General features: G+C 42.9%; 1 protein-coding gene across 11 annotated transcripts in view; it reads right to left on the reverse strand.

The window, feature by feature from the left end:
- The window catches only part of LOC103563420 (solute carrier family 28 member 3-like), a 74,596-nt gene that overhangs the window by 35,866 nt on the left and 19,089 nt on the right, over positions 1-19,641 (reverse strand). For 2 of the 11 annotated variants that reach the window (XM_070590785.1, XM_070590782.1), the window contains exons 2-3: positions 6,149-6,239; positions 1,989-2,228 (exon numbers count right to left, since the gene is read on the reverse strand). The gene's annotated coding sequence lies outside the window, so the exon portion shown is untranslated. Of the gene's footprint in view, positions 1-94; positions 287-1,212; positions 1,460-1,988; positions 2,229-6,148; positions 6,240-19,641 lie in introns of those variants that run through there. The other 9 variants (XR_011531810.1, XR_011531809.1, XM_070590786.1 and 6 more) reach the window with 8 other exon arrangements.

Consider the following 19,641-nt stretch of genomic DNA (forward strand, 5'->3'; position numbering starts at 1 on the left):
AAGTTTTAACTTACCAGAGAGATGTTGGAAGTTATTCTAAATACGTATGTTATAAAATATAATTATTGTTAAAAGCTTATCCATAAACTCTTACCTCACTTACATTTAAGCCATTTGTTTTTTGTTTTTTTTTTTTAAGATTTTATTTTTTTCCTTTTTCTCCCCAAAGCCTCCTGGTACACAGTTGTATGCTTTTTAGTTGTGGATCCTTCTAGTTGTGGCATGTGGGATGTCGCCTCAGCATGGCTTGATGAGCTGTGCCATGTCCGTGCCCAGGATCTGAACTGACAAAACCCTGGGCTGCTGAAGCAGAGGGCGTGAACTTAATCACTAGGCCCTGGGGCCAGCCCCATAAGCCATTTGTTTTTAACGATCATGTCCAGATTACTCACAAAGTCTTTATGTGACACCAGAGCAGTTAGCCATCATTTTAAGTTGTTGTATGTACATATATTAGAACACATGATTATTGTTCAAAGTTTTCCCCCAAACTTTTACCTTTTTACATCTGTTTAGTTTACCTGTTTCCAATGAATATTTAGATTGCCTATAAAAACTTCATGAATTATCCGACAAAATTAGCTATTATTTTAAGTTATTAGTTTTGTTGACAAATTCTGTAACAGAGACAACATGAGTTTGTTTGACTCATGAAGATGGTATGTTTCCATTACATCCTAATTTGATAACTCTGAGGACATGTCTACTTTAATAAACCAACAAACTTCAACAAGTTTTTATTTACCAAAGATCATTTTAGATCATGCTAACTTGAAAGACATTTGGGCTACTTTTTATCACATTTAGAAATAACTTACATAAGTGCTTATTTTAAGTCAATTAAATAGAGGTCTCTTTAAAATTACATCATCCGGACAAACACACAGAGACACGGAAACAATTGGAAACAGATTTTTAAAAATTTCAGCCATGTCTCAGGCACAAAATTTAAAAGAATGCTGGATCCAGATTGTGACTTCTTCAGATGGCTAAAGATTTGTGTTAAAGATTTTTTTTCTTTTTGCTTTAAGGATCCTTTTTTATAGCTGGTTTTAAGGTCATTTTTTCTTTTAGCAGCGTCTGTGTATTAATCAAAGAATGCATGCTATTGTGAGAGGTTTGGAATCCTCTCTTTTAAGGTGGACTTTTCTGGAACAGAGTTTCCCCAAAGTGGCTATTACAATTTAAAAAATATTTTAAAAGTTTACTTACTTTCACTTGCTTAGTTTCAGATCTGGAATTTTGGGGAAGTTGAAGTGGTGGAGCCCAGCAAGAAAGGAGGGAGGAGCAGCAGAGGGGGTGTCCTTTAGCTAGCTGTTTGTTTATTTAATTATTTTTTCTTAAAGAGTCAGTACGGGACTTTTGATCTTGTTTAGAAGACTCAAAAATCAAAATAGGCAGGGCTGGCCCAGTGGCGTAGTGGTTAAATTTGCATGCTCCACTTCAGCGGCCTGGGGTTAGAGGGTGCAGATCCCGAGTGCAGACCTACACACTGCCATCAAGCCATGCTGTGGTGGCATCCTGCATATAAAATAGAGGAAGATGGGTGCAGATGTTGGCTCAGGGACAATCTCCCTCACACACACACAAAAATTAAAACAGGCTTCCCATTGGTGGTTTAGTTTTTTATGGCCAGCTTTGTCTCCAATTACATGTGCAAATACACCAGTTTGGGTAAACTGAACTTGCCCCATTTTGGCCAATTTAAGGTGAGGTCTCTATTAGCATGGTTAATTCATATTTCCTGAAGGTGGATTTATATGTGCTCACAATCCCCACAGTGTAGTTTAAAATATAATTAGGCAAAAGAGATGTAATCATTTTACATAAATCCCATCATTTTTAGCCAGTCCTGTTGGAAAGGGTTAGTGCAAAGAGAAAAACAACAAAAAACTCTGACAGATCCAATATCCAGTAAAAGAAAAACAGGACCAAGTGCTGGGAGGGCAAGTACCTTGGCCCCCTCGTGAACGAGTTCCGTGACTCACCACAGATGTCTTCTCGAGTCCTGAGCCTTGTTTCTTCCACCAGCAAAAGCAAAGTCGCCCTCTCGAAGGAGGACGGTTAAGGAGACTAAGCAACCCCAGGAAGGTCCGATCTGGGAGAGGAGAGGCCGATTGAACGTTTCCAGAAGGAAGTGCAAGGGAAAGAACAGGGGCATCAAGCTTCCCCAAGGACGGCTGGTAAGGAAACTGAGGCAGAGAGATCTAAGAGGCCTGGAAGCCTGTCTGTTGAGGAAACAGAGAGGGATATGAGGATCCCCTACTGGTCATGCCCGCCCACTTTGTTCCAGGCGGCTCAAAGGTTAAGACTCAGATTGCAGGGACCTAACCCCGCCTTGTACCACAGTTACAAGATAAGACTCAGACTCTGTGATTCCAAAGACCAGCTCCTTCTGTCACTGACACAGAAAGGGCCCTCAAACAGGCTTCAAGTCCCAGCAGTGACAAACTCAAATGGGCTTCAAGCCCTCACTGCCCAATGACTAGTTAGCAGGCATGGCTCCTGTTGGCCAGAGCCGAGCATCAGTTCTTCTGGGGTGGCCGGGTCGCACAATCCTTCCAACCACATGCAGACTCTCACTTCCCTGAGCCAGGCCACCTCTGGACAGGGATCCGAACCCCAAAGCCAGGCTCCAACAAGAGAACCTTGGGACCCGAACCCAAGGCTGGGGCAGCCTTATACCCAAGGTTCAGGCAGCTGATTTTGTGAGACAACTTAAAGAAATAATGCTTATGGTTGTGCTGTGGGGTTGGCGCCACTCACCTCCATCAAGAGATTCTCAGAGCAAAATGCTCAGAGGGGGCACTGGGTCTCCTGATGGGGAAGCGATGCCAGGCCGGCAGCACTGACACCAAGAGGAAAGTCTCACCCTGTGAAGCTCAGAGTCTGCCTATGCTGCCATCTTGACACCAACCTCTTCTCCATTAATTTTCTGAAAATTGTGTTGGGTAGGTAATGGGGAGGGAGGATTGGTGGTGGTGACCATCTCTGATAAATCATAATAAATCTTAAAAATTAGATGAAGATAAAACAACTATTCTGTTTAGGAGGTAGGTGTGGTTATTTCTCTGATTGAAGCCTGTGCTCTTTTTGATGCATCTCTTGATCGTCCTTTTTATCTTCTTTGTTTCCTGGAGAATCCGGCTCAATGGTGACCTGCTCTTCATGCTGGAAATCAAACAGTGGAGCATAGATGGAATAATGAGAATCCTGGGCATAATGGGCCCTGATCTCTTTTGCTCAGAATTTTGGCAAAGAACTTTTAAAAGGCCCTTTTAAATCATTATGCAAGAAGATGGCTCCTACTATCTACTGCACAGACATTTTTTCCCCTCATCACAAAAAAACCAGATCACACATCTCTTCCTTTACTTCCAAAGGAGCTGTTGGCATTATCTCCTTTTCCTTAGGAACAGGCTCATACCTGTGTTTTTCGCTCCTGCCTCTACTGTAATCGTTCAGCCCCTGGTCTGTTCTCAGGCAAGTGCTAACTGCATAAATCTCCCTTTATACTCTGCCAGCCCCGGTTGCCAAAGGACTGGGATGAAGGGGAGCAACATTTGCCACCCCAAAATGTATCTCTTCAACATGAGAATTATTTTAGGCAGACTATTTGTAAGACACAAAAGACTCAGAAAGTTTTTCTTGTTACCTCCTCTTAACTGCCTAAAAGAATTCAGATAAAAAAACCTGTCTCAGGAAGCTATCACCTTGGCATAACATGAACTGGGTGATACACAGGGAGGAACTTAGAAAAGCCTGTTTGTTGGGCTCCCTCTGTGTTCTTCTGTTTCTGCATGGCCAAATAAACACTTGTTTTCGAAATATTTGCTTCTTTTCACCTATCTGTGAATTGCCTTCCTTCCCTTTGAAGTCCCTGACTCTCCCCACCCTCAACATCTTCTGTCCTCTGCTGAGGATTTACCTGAGGATAGTTATGCAGTTTTCCTGGGTTTCTCCCATGTATGCATGTTATTAAACTTTGTTTGATTTTCTCCTTAATCTATTTCATGTCAATTTAATTCTTAGACCAGCCAGAAGAACCTAGAAGGGTAGAGGAAAATTTTTTCCTCCTCTGCAGAGACCAAGGCTGGTTTTATTTTCCTGGCAGCATAAGGCTTGGTCTATAGATGTGAACACTAGCTCAGCATCTTCAAGAGCTGAGAAACTCCCCTCTGAAACTACAGTCCTTCTATCAGTCAGGCTAAAGGGAAATATTTCCCTTACTCTGCTAGCCGTTGCTCCAATTAACTAAGTGAAATGTATGCCTGGGCCATCCATCTTTCACGGACAATCTTTCTAGGTACTGTTTGAGCTCTTAAATATCCATGACCCATCCTACTCTTGGGATGGCATAGGGGATTTCCTCCCTCCCTCCATTCTGCAATAATGTCTCCCATAGGTCCAGCTATTGTAAGCAATGGTGAGGGGAGGTGGGGAGGAAGTATGCAGATGTGGAGCAGTTTTGAACATGCTCCAGGAGGCATAATGCTAAATCTCAGCTTTAGTTTTCTGTCATATTCCATGAGTGCTTTGATTCTCTTTACCTCAACAAAAATCATAGAAATAAGTCATTAGCATGATTCTGAGCCGAAGGGATCCTCAAAGATCACATAGTCCTTCGAAGCCAAACTCCACTATACTTCTGACTTAGACGGCCTTCATTTTCTCCCTGGGCCTTGGGAACTAGGAAGGCGAGGGGACAACTGCAAGAGAGACCAGCTGAGTCGAAGCTGCAGCTGCTAAGGTCAGGGCTGGACATAAGCCTTATTCATTTTCCCCCGAACATTTAGCTTTGCCAATAGTCAAAGTTTGGTAAATTTTTTATTTAAATGATCATGATTATTATTTTCTTACAGTGAAATTGCTAAGTTACCTACCAGCTATGGAATGTCTAACGTTACTATTTTTTCTTTCCTTCTTTTTCCCCCGAATTCTCATCTTTAAAACAAAACAAAACAAAACGACACCACCTTCTTGACCCCACAGTCATGGACACCGACCCCCTCCATCCCTTCGCAGCCAGACCACCTGAAAGAGTTGCCGTTACTTTTCATGACCTGCTCCCTCACATCCTGCTCCCTCAGGCCCCTGTGATCAGGCTTCTGCTAAGGTCACCCAAGGACCACTGTTGCCAAATCCAGTAGCTACTCCTCAGTCTTCATGCTTCCATTTATGATTGTAAAGTATTGAATTTTGGGTTTTGATTTTTTTTTGTGAAACAATATTTAGAAAAAGACTTTATTTTCTAGAACAGTTTTAGGTTCACAACCTAATAATATACCTCAGCAACGATATACAAAATTGAACAAAATATAGTGGAAAGTAGAGATTTTCCACATATCTGCTGCCCCTACACAAGCACAGCCCCCCCTATTATCGACATCTCCCACTAGAGTGGTACATCTGCTGCAACTGATGAACCTACATTGAGACATCATTATCTCTCAACATACATTCTACGGGTTTGGACAAATGTATAATGGCATATATCCACCATTATAGTGTCACATAGAGTAGTTTCACTGCCCTGAAACTCCTCTGTGCTCTGCCTATTCATCCCTCCCTCCCCTCTTGGTAACCACTGGTCTTTTTACGGTCTCCACAGTTTTGCCTTTTCCAGAATGTCATATGGTTGGAATCATATGGTGTGTAGTCATTTCAGATGGCTTCTTTTACTTAGCAACAACATTTAATGTTCACCGCTGTCAACAATACAGAGCACCTCAGCCTGCTCTGTAAACTTAGGTCTCACTGAGGAACCCTAGGGCATCATGGACACAGTTTTAGAACCATGTCTTAGAACCTTCCTCGTCTGCCTTATTTACCTTAAAATTGAGATGCTTTAGTTTGAGACAGTGCCTTTGGCCTTAGAAGGGAGCTTGAGATTGGTAATAGTGAGGTGTCAGAGGAAGCCTGGGTACCCTCCCCATCAGAGAACTCTGAGGACAGGTGTGTAAACACAAAATCTTTGTTTGGGCCTGTGTGTTTTCTTCATGACTCTGCCTTACACACTCTAATGACTATTTAATTCATTCCTCCAAGTGCCAGCCCAGTGCCATGCTTTGTGCCCCCATAGCTCTCAGGTGCTTGTTGCACAGTGGTCGCCATGGTAACGGATTCACTCAGTGCCCTCCTCCCCTACCTGTTTGGGCTTTCCGTGCTCTCTCTTCTGCACAGCTCTGCTCCTCAGAGAGGTGCTGTTTCTGATCTGTTCTGGTTTTCACGAAAGTCTTCTTCATTCCAAGAAAAAAGCACAGATTACAAAAATAAAATTTCATAACCAAAAACCAAATGTGTTTTCAATGAATGATACCTAGAAGACTTTTGAGGGATGGGATGGCAAAGATGAGGAGTTTAGATGAGTCGGCTGATAAAGAAAGAACCAGTGAGGGGCTGGCCTGGTGGCATAATGGTTAAGTTCACATTCTCTGTTTCAGCCACCCGGGGTTCACGGGTTTGGATGCCAGCTGTGGACTACATACCACTCATAAAGCCACTCAGGGGCTCTGTGGCAGTGCCCCACATACAAAATATAGGAGGATGGGCAACAGATGTTAGCTTAGGGTAATCTTCCTCACAAAAAAACCCACAAAAGAACCAGTGAATCTTGGTTCATAAAGACATATAGATGATTTTGTTTTGTTTGGTTCTGATAGAAAGATTGGTGTGGTCCAACATGAGGGAGAGAGCAAGGAGGACAATTGCCTTGTTCAGACCACAGGACTTTCTACTCAGCAGAGCTGAGACCAGGGGGCAGGTTTCCAGTCTCCTTTCCATCACATCACACAGGCTTTTAACTTATGAAATAAAATAGAATATAGTAACACTAGGATGATAATAGTATTCTTAGATGTTGGCTTTATGGGATGTTAAAATGTGTTTTGTTTGTTTTAAAGCAGTCTCTGGTAGTATGAGCACAGGGGAAATGCCTCCTCTTGTGAGGATGGTTTTACTTTGAGGAACTGAGTGAGGTGTGCTCTGGGAGGGGTGTGCTGACCCCCAGCTGCTTTTTCCAGATGTGACAAACACCTGGCTCATTTCTCTTTTCCCTTTTTTTGGAGGGGGGTCCAATTCTTCTCCCATCTCATCCCAGCTTGCCTTTTTATAAGATACTTTTTATATGGCAACAGATAGATACATGGTATCAAGTTCAGGAAATGTGCCCTGCTAGCCCTGTCAGCTGTGACTTTGTCTTTGAAACAAGAACAAGTATATGACTTGATTTTAACTTTAGATCTGTGGCTGGCCCAAAGGATCTAGACAAAATTATAGCTCCAACTCGTGTTGCATTTTCCATTTATTGAAACACAAGGGTGTATAAGTGTGAATAAAATCTAACTTCCAGCACACACATGTTGGGGATCAGAATTGTACCTCCCACCCCAAAATGTGTCTCTTTGGCTTATTATTTTTAAGGATAAGAGACTCTGAAAGCAACTTGACCTTCCCCCTTACTGCCTAAAAGAGTTTGAGACAGAAGCCCTGTCCCAGGACAGGCCATCACCATGGAGAACTCTGGGTGTAACAGACTGGGAGGGTCCTTGCTGAGCCCATTCTCATCAATGTTCTCTCTCTCTGGGTCACATTGTCTATAAATGACTCAGCAAATATCTGTTTATCAAGCATTTGCTTTTTCATCTCCATGTAAATTGCCTTCCTCCCTTAGAAGTTCCAAACCACAACCCCGAACATCCTCCTTTGTCTCTAGCTGAAGATGGTATTTAAGGTGGTGGCTTCAGCCATTTTGGTGAGTTACTCAGTTTTCCTGGGTTTCTCCCATACATAGCTGTTATTAAACTTTGTTTGATTTTCTCCTGTTATTCTGTCTCATGTCAATTTAATTCTTAGACCAGCCAGAAGGACCTGGAGGGTAGAGGAATAGTTCTCCCTCCCCAACACACAGAAGTCTTGTTGCGAAACTGCCCTGTTGCATTACAGTTGTTTACATCTTACTTTAGCACAGGTCCTTGCACATGGCAGACACTAACAATTACTGTTGAATTAATGAACCATGGTGTTTTTAAGTTTGCACTAACTGGTACAGGAACGTAATACCTCTGGGTACTTGGTGGAAAGATATGACAGGGAGTGACAATATATACAGTGTGGGAAGATGACAAAGTGTTGCTAATTGCTGAAGCTGGCTGATGGATACTTATGGACTCATTTTACTAGTCTGACTTTCATGGATGCTGAAAGTTTCCTCAATAAAAAGTTAAAAATAAAACCAAGTATGAGTTGGGAAAAAAATAGGACACAGGTAACTTGAGGGGGCTGGTCCTCAGGGTCCTGAATTACAGGTGTGATGCTGGGCAGGTCCCATCTTTCTAAGCCTCAGTCCACCTATCTCTACTACAGTTTTGATTTGGTGTCCTTATGGTCCCTTCCAGAATCCTGACATTTTCTGGTTCCATGAGGAGCTTTAGCTTCCTGACGCTGATTATTTCTGCCACCTGGCGGCAGAATCTGAAACTTACTTGTGGAACACAAGGATGGAGCCTGTCTTGTTAAAGTTAATGAAAGAGGAATGGGTGTCTTTTTGTGAGTGTGAGTGTGTGTGTGTGTGTGAGAGTGTGTGTGTGGGTGTGTGTGTGTTGAGGGGGAGGGTAGAGTGGGTGTAAGTGGTAACAAGATCACACCTGGGTGTACTTTGTAACGTGTAGTGGAATTGCTTTAACCTCCAGTAGGGTACATGCCTTGTCTTTTTAGCATTTTCAAGAAGAATAAGGTCTTCCATTTGAGGATTTCCAACAGAAATAAAGAGGGTGTTGTGGGTGTTGATTGGTGCCTGAAAAATGACCATTAAGACACCTGTTTTCCTGCTTCTTTCTGAATTAGAGCAGGGCCAGAATCAGTGGTTGCTTCTTTCCATCTATTTAGCAATTCTCATTACTTACTCTATACCTTACTGCACTGAACTACAACCGTTACCTTGTTCCGGATGCAAGCCAGTCAAGCCACTGAATGGTAACAATGTCGTGGGTGTTGTGTATGGATATTTCTAGGCAGTTTACAGCACGCCGCTTTTAATTCCCCTAGTCAGCATTTGTTGCTGAGTGTACTCAACCCTGGATTGAGACCCCTCTGAAGGGCACATCCTTGAGCCGGGAGTACACTGTGCCTGGGGTTTGCTCTTGCACTTTCCAGGCTGCTCGAGCAAGTGCAGATCCACAGTGGGCGTCACAGGGAGTACAGACGGATAGAGGGCTTTTTATGAACTTCTTCCTTTCATTCAGTTTCTAAACCAGATAACTTCTAGAACACAGGAAATTACTGAAATCCCTCCTTATCTCTTTTTGTGATGTCCCCTTCTATAGTATTTTAGCTGAACCCATGTCCACCCAGAATAAAAGCTAATTTCCAAGCTTCACTTTCAACTAGATCCTGGCCCATGAAATGTAAATAGAAGTGGAGCCCTGAGTGGGGCAGCTCAGGGACGCTCCTTAGGAGACAGCTGGCTGGTGCTCTTTGTCCCTTTCCTCCTTTCCTCCATCCTGCTGCCTGGTGTGTGGATGGTCCCAGTTGGGCCATGAGCACAAGGGCCTGGACCTGCTGATGTCAGAGTGGTGAGCTGGGGGCACTTGAGTCCTTAAAACCTTGAGCAGTGCTTCCCCTCCAGCTCTCTCCTTCCTACTGCCTGACTTTTATCTTCAGGAAACAGACTCCTTTGCTACTTTTGGATTTTGCTGTTATTTGCACCTGGATTGATACAATATTTAGTCGGTACAAGACACTGGGTTAAACCCTTTAAAAATTCTGTATTTGACCCTAAGAGGCCTGTGAGGTGGGTACTGTGATGTCCATTTTACAGATGAAGAAACTAAGGCAAAGATAAGTAATCTCTTGACTCAGCTGCACAACCAGGAATGGCTGAGATGGGCTCTGAACTCGGACCATCCAACCTCAGACTGCATCGTGCCTGTGGTGTTTGGCCCTTGGGAGTGTCAAAGCGCATAGTAGTGCACCTAAAGGTTAAATTCCCTTTCAATGAAGCATACCTGATTTGAATTCTAGATATTAAAAGACAAGAGTAGAAATAACAGAGGTGGTGAAAGATTCCTGAAATGCTTGTGGCCACTTTTAAACTCTATGTGGACTCTGGTGGTCGTTTCTGAAGCCAGAATACTGGCCCTCCCACCCAATAAATGGCTTTAAGTAGAGGCTATCCTTTAAATAACATGAGTGGGCATGCCTGCATTTGTGGACATGTCTTGTCTCCATGATTAGTCTGATGTTTGTTCTTCCAACTGTGTCTGCACCACTCACTCCGTCTCTCCCTCCACTTGTGGCCCTGATGGCACCATCTGGCTCCCGTGTCTCAGCTTTTGTGGCCAGGCTTTCTCTGCTGCAGACTCAACATCACTGTGCCAGGGGAGCCCTTCTTCCATCTTCTTTGTAGAAACTGCTCTGGCTGGCGTGCTCTGACTGTGGGACTGGCCTTGATGAGGGGGCACAGCCTGGCTTTGAGGCCTGGGGCCAGAATGGACACTTTCACCCCAAGGAGACTTCCCTCCTGACCTTTGGTGGGACAGAGATCGTGTAGGTTTATGGGAAGACGGGACTTGTCCAGCAGGCAAATGTGATGTTGACAAGGACCCTGAGGAGTCGCTGTGAAGACCTTTAACTGGTTCTAGAGCCTGACACTCACACAGTCTTCTTAGAAGCAGTCAATGTGGTGCATTGTGAGAAGAGGTGATGCCTGAAATGTCACCACAGATGTCAGAGTCCCAACGCCTGTGACAAAAGTGGGCATGTGACGATGTCAGTTGGACTGGGGACCGTGTAAATCTCTATTGTAGATTTACACCCACTGGACTCCGAGCCGAGAAGCCAGAGACTCTGTCCCGTGTTTTCTGCATAGCACAGTGCCAGGCAGGAAGTGCTCAATAACCGTTTCTGAAAGGATGGGAAACGCATTCCTAGGGCCTGTGGAGCTGATTATAGTAGCTGATTATAGTAGCAGCTAAAACAGTGACTCTGCAGCTGAGTAGAGACCACGTGGTACAGGACAGCTTTCTCTACTTCTCCAAGACAGTACCCTTACGTTCTAATCTTCTAAGCCTTCGGTGCCTAAATCAAGGTGTCAGAAATACATCTCCATTTTCTGTTGTTTTTCTGAGCTTCTTCAATGATCTGTCTGCATCTGTTTCTCTGGGCACAGACCAGAGCAACTGCCTCAAACAATAACTTAAAATTCCAAAGTGCAACACAAATAGGCCATAGGAAGAGATCATCATAAACCTGAGGTGACTGCTTTTTGGAATGTTGATAAATTATCTATATTAATTGGTGCTCCACTCTGATGAAAAGCTTGGGTTCCACCATCCTACCTGGGTTCAAATCCAGCCTTAATTTCTTGAGGCCTCATACCCTGCTTCATGGGAATGTAGGATTCCTCACCTTCCTTTGGGGCTGTGGGGCTGTGGGGCTGTTCCAGGGCCACACATAGTGAGTGCTCATTGACCTTTCTGTTGATTGTACGCTTTACTTCACTACTTGCTTGCTTGCCCTGGAGCATTTGCAGTCACTTTGTTCTCTGTTGTTGAAATTTGACTGGTGAAAGTGAACCTCTGTTTCGTGAATCTGATCTCTCCAATTTGCTTAAGATCACTTCTCCCTCCTCTTTTCTTTTCTTTTCTTGTTTTCTTACTTTTAAAATCTACAAATGTCAGGGGGCTGGCCCTGTGGCCGAGTGGTTCAAGTTCAGAGTGCTCTGCTTCAACTGTCCAGGTTCGCAGGTTCGGATCCCAGGCGTGGACCTGCTGCACTCATCAGCCATTTGTGGAGGCATCCTGTGTACAAAGTAGGGGAAGACTGGCACAGATGTTAGCTCAGGGTGAATCTTCCTCACGACAACAACAAAAGCAACAAAATCTGCAAATGTCAGATATTTTAAGGCCATTTCTCTACAATGTTTTCCTCCAGATTGCATGGGCTTTGCCTTGGAGTGATTGCATTTTCAAAGGTGGTGTTCCTGAACACTTTGAGCTTCCCGTGGCCCCGATCCTCCTGCTCCTGTAACTTCTGCCTCCAGGCCTGGGTTTAAGGAATCCTGAAGGTGAGCTGTGGGCACTGGCTAGACCTTTCCTCCCTGGGGTGTTCCTGCTTTTCCGGCTGGCCTGGGTGGGCTTATAGACCGAGTGAGGAGCAGCAGTGCTGTGGGAGGGAACCACCTGGTCAGCCCGGGGCTCACTGTCACACTTCCCTGGCACAATTCTCTGTCACCCTGAGGGCTCTGAAGGGAGCTTTGAATTGGGTGCAGGGAGTCAGGGCTACTGAACACTGATGACCTTCTTCCCTTAGGATCCTTGTGAGCCAGGGGCAAAGGGAACCTCTAAGTCCAGGATGTGAGGGAAAGGGGAAAGAGGCTGAGCTCTGTGCCTGGAGGAGAAAAGTGAGAGGAAGTTCGTACGCATCAGATTCACAAAATAAAGTGAGCACGCAAGTCCTCCTAGAATGTGGTTTCTCCGAGCTTGCTTGAAGAAAGCACTCGAGGAAGAACTTCAGCCAAACAAATGACAAATGGAGAAATTAGGGCAAAAGCAGTGACAGTGTGTGTTGAATCTATTTAATAACTTAAAGCTAAAACAATCCAAGGGATTCTGATTCCAGAACAAATTGTAAACATAACCCCTGACAATGTAGAAACGATAATCAGAAGACTACTTGAAGGAGAAGGAAGAGAAAATGTGGCAGGTAGAGTAAGCAGACCAGTTTCCTCAACTTGCAAGTTCTAGGAGCTGAAAGAGATTGTAAGTAATAATGTTGAAGATAGAAAGGTAAACGTTCAGAGATACACATTCAGCTAAAATCAGGTGGTGGAAGAGAAGGGAAGAAAATAATGGAAGGTGGAAAATAAGCTAATTTTATGATTACTACTCATAATCATAGACAGGTTATAAACAGAACCATTAAAACAAAACAATACAAGTCTTCAGAAGAAACCAAACAAAAATGAAGAACATGCAAACCACACAAGGGAAAGATTTTTAATATGCACAACATGAAATTTGTTGAGAGGAGCTAGGAACAAATAAGTACATCTGGCAAATCAGCAGTGGATTTGATGGAGTCAGATGGAGCGACAACAGCACAGCCCTTGACTGAAGATGACTCGGATGGTAAACCTGCGGTGGTCACGATCTCAACCAACCCGAATACAGGACCAGAAAAGCAACAAACACTTCAAAAAAGAGGCGGTGGTCAGGACACAATCTCACACTCTGAGAAGCAGGGCTCACTACAGACAAATGGCATAGATGAAGATAAAGGAAACACGAGAGAAATATCGAGAGACACATTTGGAAAGAGGCTGAGAGAAGCTTTAAGTCTGTGACAGATCAAATGGGCAAGAGTAAGGATAAGGAAGACCAAGATAAATCACATGAATTTAGTGAACATCTGTTGAACTCTATAACCTGAATAGAAAACACACTGTGGCCAAGACTGTTAGCTGTCCCCAGTGTCTCTTCTTCCCCATTTCTGTTAGAAACAGAACGTTGAATTGTAGCAGGGCCTAAGATTTCCCAGAATAAAGGCACCTTTCCGAAGCATCCTGTGGCTGTGATTACGTTCTACCCTGTGACAGAAGCTGTGTGCAATGTCTGGGACAATCGGTGGAAGCTATGGACCCTTTCAGAACGTAAATACGTAATTTATTAGTTAATTTAAAATACATAAAATTAAATATGTATGATTAAAAGGAAATCAATTATATTAAAATACAGTTATTAAAAGATTTAAATTAATTTGTGACAGAATAATGTATATGCAGCTTTATTAACACATTAAAAAACAGGAAAAAAATCCCCAACAAAGTCCAGTGGGAAGTTCTAATAACTACCTTAATTTCAGTGCCATGGGTGTAAATCATATTTTGAGATATTTGCAACAGCTATGAATTCTTTTTACTGCTTGCATGTGTTAACTCCATGCAGTGAGGGTCCTTTTGCATCTTTCACGTCCATTTCAAACAAGCAGCTCCACCTCCTCTTGGTCTGTGGAAGGAATGTGCCCCTTTCCCCCTCAGGCCATGTGGAAGGCTCCCCTGCACCTCCCCCATGCGAGTGTATCTCTTAGGTATGAAGCAACTATAAATGGATACATGTGGGAGAGTATGGACCTTTTCTCTTATTTGTAATTAAATATCTTAATTTCACTTCTGGATCCATCCATATTATCATCCAGTAAATCTATTAGCGGGGAAAATAAAATAATTGCCAGGAATACAGGCCTTAGCGTGGTGTTCATATAGATTCTTGAAATAAACAGCAGATGAGGGATGTTTAAGCATCTTGCAATTTTAATTGTCTCCAAGACTGTCATATGGTTTTTCTAAAAGTGGTCATTTTTTCCTCAGAATTCATCAGAGTCCTGGATTATATTTAGAAGATCAAATGCAGATTAGCTTCCAACATTAATTCTGGTGCCAGAATAGAAAGGCTCATGTAGGCTGGACACCAGTGGTTGCTGCATGACATGTCCACTTGGCGGCCCCACTCCATCTAGGCCGTAAGATGCAGCTGCCACGAAGGCCAACGCTTGGCCCCACTTCTGATTCTGGCAGTCTGTTGGCTCTGAAAGCAGGAACCTAATTAAAAGCATTAATACGCTAAACCACGGTCTCAATTTTATGTAAACGTTTACTTCATATATTGTCTGGGTGGTTATATCTAATGAACAAATTCAACTTTTGTCAAAAAGAATTCTAAAGTCCCTGGCCAAGATTAGGACAAATTGAGCACCAAAAAGTCAAAAACACGAATAACGTCTGAAACTTACTTGTATCAAAAAATAAGATGGATTGGTGGGTGGATAGAGGGTAGCACAGATGAATAAATGTGTGAGAAAGCAAGTGTAGTAAATTATTACTACAGGATGTAGGTGGTGGTATATAGGTATTTGCCATGAAATTCTTTCAACTTTTCTGGGTTAGAAAATTTTCAAAATAAAATGTTGGAGGAAGCTAATAATGTTGGTAATTGATTACAAAAGATTGAATGAAAGAGAATGTTAGTCCATAACGACACTTAAAAAGAGAGAAAAAGAAAAACAAAGGAAATCTATTCTTTTAGGAAGAATGTGAGGTAAGGAATGTTAAAAAAATGAAAATCAGGGGCTGGTCCTGTGGCTGAGTGGTTAAGTTCGTGCGCTCTGCTGCAGGCGGCCCAGTGTTTCGTTGGTTTGAATCCTGGGTGCGGACATGGCACTGCTCATTAAGCCACGCTGAGGCAGCATCCCACATGCCACAACTAGAAGGACCCACAACTAAGAATATACAACTATGTACTGGGGGGCTTTGGGGAGAAAAAAGGAAAAAATAAAATCTTAAAAAAAAGGAAAATCATCATTTTGCAGCTCCTAAATTTCTAGTTGATTCAGGAAGGGGTCGTCAATGGATGCTAAAACCATTGGGTGAAATGTGTTGGGGAACTGGATAGTCACATAGCCTTGAAATAGCACCGCCTAGGTTACCTACTAATTAGAAAGAGAGAAATGTACTTTGATAATGGAGAGGTCAGCTCATCACCACCCTAACCAAGTCAGGACCAATTGTGGAGATAAATTTCTCCAAATGCACTTATGCACCTTTTTTTTTTTTTTTAAAGATTTTATTTTTTCCTTTTTCTCCCCAACGCCCCCCAGTACATAGTTGTGTATTCTTCGTTGTGGATTCTTCTAGTTGTGGCATGTGGGACGCTGCCTCAGCGTGGTCTGATGAGCAGTGCCATGTCCGCGCCCAGGATTCGAACCAACGAAACACTAGGCCTCCTGCAGCGGAGCACGGGAACTTAACCACTCGGCCACGGGGCCAGCCCCCACTTATGCACCTTTTTAAATTTCTTTTTTATGTGCAGAGTTTCCAGAGCCCGGGGCTAAAAGTCATGTAAATGTAGAGTCACACATTCCAAAACATCACTTTCCCTCTCCTGCTCGGTTGCCTTTCACTCTTGTGGTAGCTTTTGATATTTGTGTTGATAATTTGAGTTTGATATTATGCAATTATTTCAGCCTAGTTCTAATATCCTGTTATTGTTTCTTACCTTTGCTTGACTTAGGCTGATTTGTCTGAATAAAGGAAGACCCTCCCAGAAGAACTTCTACTATATATATGAGAGAGAGAGAAGACCAGAAGTCTCAAGACACTCATGGAGAAGCCAATCCTGAGAGCAATATGGCAGCACCTAGACTCCTGACTCTGGGCCAGGCACCTTGCCCTGCGCTTCCCAACACACACCTTACTCAACCCCTCATTCTCCTGATTCTTGAAGATTTGCGTCTGTATCAATTTTTTACTGCCCTGAAGCCAAGAAATCATAGATAATCATCCTTTCTCTTCCCGTTAAAAACCAATCTTCTATCTGCACTTACGGGTTGCTATTGCCTGAATGTTTGTGTCCCCCTAAATTCATTATGCTGAAATTCTAATGCCCAAAGATGATGGTATTAGGAAGTGGGGCATTTGGGAGGTGATTAGGTTGTGAGAGTGGAGCCCCGTGAATGGGATTAGTGCCCCTATAAAAGAGACCTCCACAGAGATCCCAAACCCCTTCCACCATATGAGCACACAGTGAGAATGGGCTGGCTATGAACTAGGAAGAGGCCCCTCACTAGAATGTGACCACGCTGGCACCTTGATCTTGGACTTTCAGCCTCCAGAACTGTAAGAAATAAATTTCTGCTGTTTATAAGCCAACCGCCTGTGGTGTTTTGTTACAGAAGCATGGATGGACTAAGACACTGGTTCCATTTCTTGCCTCATATTCACTCTTCAACCCATTCCAATATGGCTTCCATTTCTACCACTCCGTGGAAATCACTCTTGCCAAAGTTAGCAATGATTTCCATGTCCCTAAATTCAGTTTTCATCATACACAGTGAACCACTTCCTCCTTAAAATATTCTCGTCCCTGACTTTTGTGATATTATACTTTTCTAGTTTCCTTCTACTGCCCGGACTTCTCCTTCTCCTTTTCCTGTACCATTATCAGCCTTTTCACTAAACTCTGAATGTTGTGAATACTTCCTCGGGGCTCCATCTCAGGTATTCTCATACATTCCTCTAACAAATATTTATTGTGCACCTACTGTGGGCTAGACACTGTGCTGGTTGCTGGGGATTACATATATGGTTCTTGTTCTCAGGGAGTTTAGAAGAAAAGCTATCGACCATAAATCATACAATTGGTTATTTAATTATGGTCATGATTATGACTAGTAAGAAGTTCAAGGTGTTACTTCTATAGATTAATTGGAATGAACTTGACTGTGTCTGAAATTCCAAAGATGTAATGTGTTTAGTCCTGGGAGAACTGGAACTGCTCTTAACCAGCAAAACATCTTCCAACAGTTGAGGAAAAAATCAAGAAACAAAGATATAATTCCTTGAACCTATCAATCGAAACCAAGATTCTCCTTGGTCTCATTTCCTTCTTTGCTTTGTTTTTAGTAGACAAATCTCCAGTCTGTCTGAAGGGATCAAAATTCAGATGGCAAGATGACTATAGATTGTTTTTTGATCATAAAATGCTTTCAGCATGAGCCCACCTGGCCAGCAGCTGGAAGTCTTTTTCCCATAGAGCTTCTGATCTTCAGACAAAGATTGAGAGATTAAGAAACATTATACGCCGTCTAATATTTATGACATACAAAAAGATATGAAGAATATAATAATAGCAGTCTGTGAGCAATTTGTATAGACAAATCACTAAATGATGTGTTCCTAAAATTAAGAGCAGGAAACATGGCTTCAGCTCTTTCTAAAAGTCTGTTATTGGAGTAAGATAGAATAAGAAGGAGGAAAATGGAAATAGGGAGGGAGAGACATGGGTGGTGTCAAGAGACATTGGAGGGGCTGGCCCTGTGGCCAAGTGGTTAAGTTTGAGCGCTCCACTTTGGCTGCCCAGGGTTTCGCTGGTTCAGATCCTGGGTGCGGACATGGCACTGCTCATCAGGCCATGGTGAGGCGGCATCCCACATGCCACAACCAGAGGATCCACAACTAAAAATGTACAACTGTGTAACGGGGGGCTTTGGGGAGAAAAAGGAAAAATAAAATCTTTAAAAAAAAAAAAGAGACATTGGATGTCATTAATGACACCTTTATCTTGTAACTTTGTGTTGTATCATCTTGAACAGCCCCTAAGCTGTTCAAAGTCCTGTTTCGCTTTTGCCATCATTGGCTTGTACAGTGAATATCACCACTGGGGACCTTCTTGCAAGTTCAGTGACTTTGACCTCAAGTCTACATTTGGTCCATTTTTTAGCCACACTCCAGCCCTGTTTATGTAAAGGTGTGTTCTATGCCAAAGCCTGAATCATCTGCAGGATGAAGCCTGGGTTGGTTGTGCCTACCTTACTCTTGGGTTATTTTGGAGAGTTGTGGTCACTTCCATAAGTATTGGCCTTACTATGACCTGGACTATTTTATACCAGGGCGGTTGATAGTGAAGCACTAAAAAAGGCCACATCGTTATGTCTTAGGCATTTGCATTTTCTCACATTCAGAAAAAAGTTGCTTTTTGGTGACTTCTAAAATAACTTTGACCATCAAGCATTTCTTTCAAAAGAGTGTTGACTAAATAAATGTAAATTAGAAACACATGGAATAAGTGTACAGTATATAAAAATTTTTAAAGAAATGCATTTGACTAAATAAGAAGTGGATCAGAATGAACCAAAATGTTTGAAAATAACTTTATGAAGTCCTTTGAAGTGACACAGATGTTGGGAGCCGAGCCCACCCAGTTTGGCAGGGACCTAAGATGAAGTTTTATACTTGGCTGACACAGTAACAATTCAAAACTGCATGTTGGCATCTCCCATGGTTTTTCCATTAGTGGATTCCAGTATTTTCTATTAGAAGAGGTGGACTTCACACCTGAAATTCAAATTTTGGTTTGGTCTGCACCAAAACAGCATCTCCCAACTAAATGATTTGATTGACAGTTGGTGACACTTGAGCAAGTGCTCGGTGCTGAAGCTTCACATTAATCTCCAAACAGTCCCACGATGCAGGGTATTAGTCTCTATTTTTTTTTTTTTGAGGAAGATTAGTCTTTATATACCACCTTTTTTACAACTTGCTTTCAAAGGAAAACAAAGAAAGATTAGGCACACCAAGGCTATAAGTGGCTTCTGAGTCAAACACCTTAGCCCATGTGTGGAGTGGAATTAGCTGCCTCCAAATAGGGATCCTGTCTTTCAGTGGAAATTGTGCTGCACTATGTCTGCCTACATCTGTGATCTGAAGACAGAGTTCCAAACTTCTGAGGCACGATTGAGACTTGGGGCTCATACTCAGATTTCTCTGTTGTGTGTCAAATTCCAAACACTCCCAACTTTGATTTTTTCAATTTGACAAACAACAGTTTAGCTAGCATCCGGGGCCAGGTCTCATCAACATCAACAGTGTCTGGATGAGATGGGTCAGCAGGTACCACCACCCCCATTCTAAATTGAGGGACTACGGAGTGGAAGTTTTATAATCAGTAGTGGAAAAAAACCCCAAACAAACAAACTTGTGCCTGGTAACCAGCCTGGGGTCTGTCCTAATTGAGATGAGAGTATTTTTCTGAAAAACTCTGCTGCCTACCCTCTGAAGGTTGGGATGTGGGGGAAGTGCTGGCAGAACAT

The sequence above is a fragment of the Equus przewalskii genome, chromosome 22 (genome assembly GCF_037783145.1).
Source record: "Equus przewalskii isolate Varuska chromosome 22, EquPr2, whole genome shotgun sequence".
Lineage (NCBI taxonomy): Eukaryota > Metazoa > Chordata > Mammalia > Perissodactyla > Equidae > Equus > Equus przewalskii.